Source organism: Triticum urartu, chromosome 1 (assembly GCF_003073215.2).
Source record: "Triticum urartu cultivar G1812 chromosome 1, Tu2.1, whole genome shotgun sequence".
Taxonomy (NCBI): Eukaryota; Viridiplantae; Streptophyta; class Magnoliopsida; order Poales; family Poaceae; genus Triticum; species Triticum urartu.
This window is the reverse complement of record NC_053022.1, coordinates 482,171,760-482,179,659: the sequence shown is the minus strand read 5'-3', so window position 1 is coordinate 482,179,659 and position 7,900 is coordinate 482,171,760.

Genomic DNA, 7,900 nt, shown 5'->3' with positions numbered 1-7,900 from the left:
TGTGGTTCCAAATACCCTGAAACCAGTTTTGCCATGAGAGTCCACCATACCTACCTATGGGTTGAGTAAGATCCATCAAGTAAGTTTTCATCGGTGCAAGCAATAAAAATTGCTCTCTAAATATGTATGATTGATTGGTGTGATATAAATAAGCTTTATACAATCGTGTGATGTGGAAGTAATAACAGCGACAGACTGCATAATAAAGGTCCATATCACAAGTGGCAATATAAAGTGATGTTCTTTCGCATTAGGGTTTTGTGCATCCAACCATAAAAGCGCATGACAACCTCTGCCTCCCTCTGCGAAGGGCCTATCTTTGACTTTTATCTCCTACATTGCATAAGAGTCATGGTGATTTTCACCCTTCCTTTTTATACCTTATCCTTTGGCAAGCACAATATGTTGGAAAGATCCTGGTATATATGGCTAATTGGGTGTGAGTTTTCATGAACTATTACTGTTGACATTACCCTTGAGGTAAAACGTTGGGAGGCAAAACTATAAGCCCCTATCTTTCTCTGTGTCCGATTAAAACTCCATACCCATAAGTATTGCGTGAGTGTCAGCAATTGTGAAAGATTATATGATAGTTGAGTATGTGGACTTGCTGAAAAGCTCTTATACATTGACTCTTTCCTATGTTATGATAAATTGCAATTGCTTCAATCACTGAGATTATAGTTTGTTAGTTTTCAATGAAGTTTACGATTCATACTTGATATTGTGACTGAATTATTACTCTAGCATAAGAAATCATATGACAAGAATTATATAAGTTGATGTTCTAAGAATGATCATGATGCCCTCATGTCCGTATTTTATTTTTATCGACACCTTCATCTCTAAACATGTGGGCATATTTTTCGATTTCGGCTTTTTGCTTGAGGACAAGCGAAGTCTAAGCTTGGGGGAGTTGATACATCCATTTTGCATCATGCTTTTATATCAATATTTATTGCATTATGGGCTGTTATTACACATTATGTCACAATACTTATGCCTATTCTCTCTTATTTTACAAGGTTTACATAAAGAGGGAGAATGCCGGCAGCTGGGATTCTGGCTGGAAAAGGAGCAAATATTAGAGACCTATTCTGCACAGCTCCAAAAGTCCTGAAACTTCACGGTTGATGTTTTCCATATATAAAAAACATTGAGCGCAAGAACTTCACCAGGGGGCCACACCCTGCCCACGAGGGTGGGGGGCGTGCCCTACCCCCCTGGGCGCGCCCCTACCTCGTGGGCCCCCTGGTGGCCCTCCGGTGACCTTCTTCTGCTATATGGACTCTTTTGATGGAAAAAATACTGATAAGCCATCTTCTCGGACGAAACTCCGCCGCCACGAGGCGGAACCTTGGCGGAATCAATCTAGGGTTCTGGCAGGGCTGTTCTACCGGGGAAACTTCCCTCCCGGAGGGGGAAATCATCGCCATCGTCATCACCAACGCTCCTCTCATCAGGAGAGGGCAATCTCCATCAACATATTCATCAACACCATCTCATCTCAAAACCCTAGTTTATCTCTTGTATCCAGTTCTTGTCTCCAAGTCCGGGATTGGTGCTAGTAGGTTGCTAGTAGTGTTAATTACTCCTTGTAGTTGATGCTAGTTGGTTTAATTGGTGGAAGATCATATGTTCAGATCCTATATGCACATTAATACCCCTCTGATTATGAACATGTTTATGCTTTGTGAGTAGTTACTTTTGCTCCTGAGGACATGGGAGAAGTCTTGCTATTAGTAGTCATGTGAATTTGGTATTCGTTCGATATTTTGATGAGATGTATGTTGTCTCTCCTCTAGTGGTGTTATGTGAACGTCGACTACATGACACTTCACCATTGTTTGGGCCTAGAGGAAGGCATTGGGAAGTAATAAGTAGATGATGGGTTGCTAGAGTGACAGAAGCTTAAACCCTAGTTTATGCGTTGCTTCGTAAGGGGCTGATTTGGATCCATATGTTTCATGCTATGGTTAGGTTTACCTTAATACTTTTGTTGTATTTGCAGATGCTTTCAATAGAGGTTAATCATAAGTGGGATGCTTGTCCAAGTAAGGGCAACACCCAAGCACCGGTCCACCCACATACCAAATTATCAAAGTACCGAACGCGAATCATATGAACGTGATGAAAACTAGCTTGACGATATTCCCATGTGTCCTTGGGAGCGCTTTACATCATATAAGAGTTTGTCCAGGCTTGTCCTTTGCTACAAAAAGGATTGGGCCACCTTGCTGCACCTTATTTACTTTTGTCACTTGTTGCTCATTACAAATTATCTTATCACAAAACTATCTGTTACCACTTGTTTCAGTACTTGCAGAGAATACCTTGCTGGAAACCGCTTATCATTTTCTTCTGCTCCTTGTTGGGTTTGACACTCTTACTTATCGAAAGGACTACGATAGATCCCCTATACTTGTGGGTCATCAGGCGGCAGCGGAGGCGGGCTACAGCGTGTGCAGAGGAGCGGCCGAGGCACGCGGCCTGGGCGCGCGCTTGCGGGCAGGGGAGCCAGGAGGCACGTGGGCAAGAGCCAGGCGGACGGCGTAGGGCATTAGTAGGCGCTCCTAGATGCGGGCGGGCACGTGTGGATGCGGCGCAGGGCGGCGCAGCGTGACAGTAGCCGGATGCGGCAGCAGTGCAAAGCAGCATCGGCAAGGACCAGCAGCGCGACACACATATACGCGTACGCGTACAAGAGAGCTCCGTTGTGTTCGGGGATGACGGCTACGGCAAGAAATCGAGGGGCAAGGAGGGGGATGGACGCGGCTCACTGTGAGGGAGGCGTGTAAGTGCTCGGAACCGCGGGGAGGTGCCGGTGGTGGAGACCGACGGCGATGGCGCCGTGGCCGTGGCGGGGAAGACGACCAGATGGCGAGGTTGTGGAGGGCTTCAGCTTGAACTGGAGGTTGTAGGAGAAGCAGACGAGGCCAACGAAGCTCTAGAGCATATCCTCGCGTGTCGGGGACGGCTTCGGCCATGGGAACAACGATGACGCGGCCATGGACGTGCTTGGGGCAGGGGAGATCTGTGGGGAGGGAGAGAGGGAAGGAATGGGGGAGCCAGGAGGCAAGTGGGGAGTGGAGATGAGGGGAGCGAGGCGCAGGGGTGGGGCGTGGCCTTATCCCCTCGCCGGGGCGGCGCCGACGAGGTGGCTCGGTGGGAGCACGCGCCCTGTAGCGGTGTGAGACCGATGAACATGAAGGAGAGGGGGATTCATCCGGTGTGGGGAGCTGGGCTAGGCCCAGGGAAATAGGGGAGGGGGCCTTTTATTTTCTGCAATTTTCTTTTTTTACAGAAGAATTTTGTAGATAAATGAGCTGCCAAATGTATTTTGTAACATGTGAAACTTGGTCACACAGATATAATGCCTTATCCAGCACTGCCACAAAAAAGTTTGGGGCCATTAGGAGTTGTCCAAGCATTTTTAGAAAATGAAAAGGACATCTTAAATAATGATGGACCAGATAATAAATTCCCAAAGGCAATTTGGGAGTTCCAAAAATGTTGGTTTCAACATGACAAATATCTAGGGATTATTTGCCATAGGATGAACTATTTTATTTGCATGACAGAAGGAGCAAATATTTGACATGCAATTTAAATTTGAATTTGAAGCAGAGTTTGGACAAGTGGCATTTTGGCATGATGATCATGATGACATTACCTTCATTAGTGGGAGATTACTGTGGTGCGATGCTGGGGATGTTACAAATCTCCTCCACTACAAGAAATCTCGTCCCGAGATTTAAGTGGGGAAGTAAAGAATAACTTCGGGTGAACTGACCCTTATAGGGTTAATTGTCTGGTGAACAATTCAGGGAAAGTGACAGAGGTATCTCTCGAGTTGAATCTTAAGAAAAGATCGAGAGCAAAATATGAAGGTACAATAAGAAGTTTCAAGCGAATGGACAAATGATCGATACCTGAACAGAGTGTGAGAAGGGGTTCAGAGCATCGGAAATAGGTCATCTCTCGGAGGGTGGCTCGTGATAACACACAAAGCAAAGAGCATAAGATACTTCGGAATCAAGGATATACAGGAGAGTCAGGTTCCAATCCTGTGGAGCTGTGGAGGGGTGTTGATCAAAAGTAGGGAGAACAGTGGCATCTTACTGGTCACGACAACAAGGTATGTCAGAGGTTAGCCTGTCAGTTATGTCGGCGACAACATCGGTACCAAGGGCGAGGGATGAAGAGAACCATTTTCCTCCTCGTTTAAACGAGGCGGGCCGTTTAGGCAAAGTTCTCGTCCATCGGTGGCTACCGGAATGTCATCAACAATAGTAACATGGTCTTTACTGACAGAGTTGTACATTGAGGTGCTTACCTAAGCAGGAAATTATCTCTACTGAGATAAGTTAGTTTACCGGAAAGGTTAAACAAAAGAATGGAAAGGAAAATGTGATTAGTATATTAATCAAAACAATGGAAAGGAAAATGTGTTTAAACACAATTATCAGGAGTATATCCTTCCCAAGGACAAGCAGAGGATGATATCCATGACAGGATAGTAAGTAGATAACCAATTAGGTAAAGGGAAAGAAATTTCATGACATTACCCATACAACGGTGTTTGGATAATTGATAAAGAAAATTTAGTATCGTGCTTCAAATGTTCTTATTGGAGATCGGATTACCACAGACATGCGGACAAGTCTTGCTATTAGTAGTCATGTGAATTTGGTATTCATTCGATATTTTGATAAGATGTATGTTGTCTCTCCTCTAGTGGTGTTATGTGAACGTCGACTACATGACACTTCACCATTGTTTGGGAATTAATAAGTAGATGATGGGTTGCTGGAGTGACAGAAGCTTAAACCCTAGTTTATGCGTTGCTTCGTAATGGGGCTGATTTGGATCCATATGGTTCATGCTATGGTTAGGTTTACCTTAATACTTTTGTTGTATTTGCGGATGCTTGCAATAGAGGTTAATCATAAGTGGGATGTTTGTCCGAGTAAGGGCAGCATCCAAGCACCGGTCCACTCACATACCAAATTATCAAAGTACCGAACGCGAATCATATGAGCGTGATGAAAACTAGCTTGACGATATTCCCATGTGTCCTCGGGAGCGCTTTACATCATATAAGAGTTTGTCCAGGCTTGTCCTTTGCTACAAAAAGGATTGGGCCACCTTTCTGCACCTGATTTACTTTTGTCACTTGTTGCTCATTACAAATTATCTTATCACAAAACTATCTGTTACCACTTATTTCAGTACTTGCAGAGAATACCTTGCTGGAAACCGCTTATCATTTCCTTCTGCTCCTCGTTGGGTTCGACACTCTTACTTATTGAAAGGACTATGATAGATCCCCTATACTTGTGGGTCATCAAGACTCTTTTCTGGCGCCGTTGCCTTTGGTAGGTGGAATTTGGTAAGGAAAATTTTATATATAGTGTGCTGAAATTTACTGTCACTTGTTACTATGGAAAGTAATCCTATGAGGGGTTGTTCGGGGTATCTTCACCCCACCAGTAGAGCAAAGAGTTGCCCCTCAACCTACTGAACCTACTGAAAATGAAAATGCTTGCTTGAAATTCCTTTGGGTATGGTAGAAAAACTGCTAGCTAATCCTTTTTTAGGAGATGAACAAAACATCCTGATGAACCTCTAATATATGTGGATGAAATTTGTGGATTATTTAAGCTTGCAGGTGTACCCGGAGGATGTTGTTAAGAAGAAGGTCTTCCCTTTATCTTTGAGGGGAGATGCATCGACATGGTATAGGCTATGTGATGATATGGAGTCTTGGAACTACAAACTATTGAAATTGGATTTCATCAAAAGTTTTATCCTATGCATCTTGTTCATCGTGATTGCAATTATATATATAATTTTTGGCCTCACGAAGGAGAAAGCATCTCTCAAGCTTGGGGGAGGCTTAAATCAATGTTATATTCATGCCCCAATCATGAGATCTCAAGAGAAATGATTATTCAAAAATTTTATGCTCGGCTTTCTGATAACAATCGCACCATGCTTGATACTTCTTGTGCTGGCTCTTTTATGATGAAGACTATTGAATTCAAATGGGATTTATTGGAAAGAATTAAACACACTCCGAAGATTGGGACCTCGCAATGGTAAGGATCAGGTATGACACCTAGTTTTGATTGTGTTAAATCTTTTATGGATACCGATATTTTCCTAAATTTAGCACTAAATATGGACTTGACTCTGAGATAGTAGCTTCTTTCTGTGAATCTTTTGCTGCTTATGTTGATCTCCCCAAGGAGAAGTGGTTTAAATATCATCCTCCCATAGAAGTAAAAGTAGCTTCACCTATTAAAGTTGAAGAAAAGACTATTACTTATAATGATCCTATTGTTCCTACTTCTTATGTTGAGGAAACCACCTTTCCCTGTTAGGATAAAGGATCATGCTAAAGCTTCCAACTGTGGTTCGTAAAAGCAATATTAAAATATATACACCTCCTGAAGCAAGTTAAAGTTGAACCTAATATTGCTATTGTTAAAGATCTCTTGTCTGATAATATAGATGGGCATGTTATTTATTTCTGTGATGAAACTGCTAGAATTGCTAAACCTCGTGATACAGATAAACCTAGACCTGTGATAGGCATGCTAGTTATTTCTGTTAAAATAGGAGATCATAGTTATCATGGCTTATGTGATATGGGTGCTAATGCTAGTGCAATACCTTATTCTTAGAGATGTTGAAGTCTTGTGTGGGAAAACTAAATATCCTGCTGATTTTCTTGTTCTTGGTTCCCCATAAGCTATTTATTTGTCCCATTATATTTGGTAGACCCTTCTTAAATACTGTTAATGCTACCATATATTGCAAAAGGGATGTTGTTACTGTCGTTTTAGATGATATGACTCATGAATTTAATTTTTCTAAATTTAGTAGACAACACTGTGAATAAGAATTACCTAGTGAGGATGAAATTATTGGTCTTGCTTCTATTGCCGTACCTCCTAGTGATCCTTTAGAACAATATTTGCGAGACCATGAAAATGATATGTTTATGAATGAAAGAAGGGAATTAGATGAAGTATTCTTTAAACAGGAACCTATTCTGAAAAACAATTTACCTGTTGAAATCATAGGGGATCCTCCTCCACTCAAGGGTGATCCCGTGTTTGAGCTTAAGCCGTTACCTGACAATCTTAAATATGTTTATCTTGATGAGAAAAAGATATATCTTGTTATTATTAGTGCTAACCTTTCAGAACATGAAGAAGAGAGATTATTGAAAACTCTGAAGAAGCACCGCGCTGCTATTGGGTATACTCTTGATGATCTTAAGGGCATTAGTCCCACTCTATGTCAACATAAAATTAATTTGGAAGAAGATGCTAAACCAGTTCGTGATCATCAACGCCGTCTGAATCCTAAAATGAAAGAAGTGGTGAGAAAGGAGATACTAAAGCTCCTTGAGGCAGGTATAATTTATCCCGTTGCTGATAGTAAGTGGGTAAGTCGTGTCCATTGTGTCCCTAAGAAGGGAGGTATTACTGTTGTTCCTAATGATAAAGATGAATTGATTCCTCAAAGAATTATTACTGGTTATAGGATGGTAATTGATTTCCGCAAATTAAATAAGGCTACTAAAAAAGAGCATTACCCCTTACCTTTTATCGATCAAATGCTAGAAAGATTATCCAAACATACACATTTTTTTCTTTCTAGATGGTTATTCTGGTTTCTCTCAAATACGTGTGTCAGCCAAAGATCAATCAAAGACTACTTTTACATGCCCTTTTGGTACTTTTGCTTATAGACGTATGCCTTTTGGTTTATGTAATGCACCTGCTACCTTTCAAAGATGCATGATGGCTATATTCTCTGACGTTTGTGAAAAGATTTGTGAGGTTTTCATTGACAACTTTTTCGTCTATGGATCTTCTTTTGATGA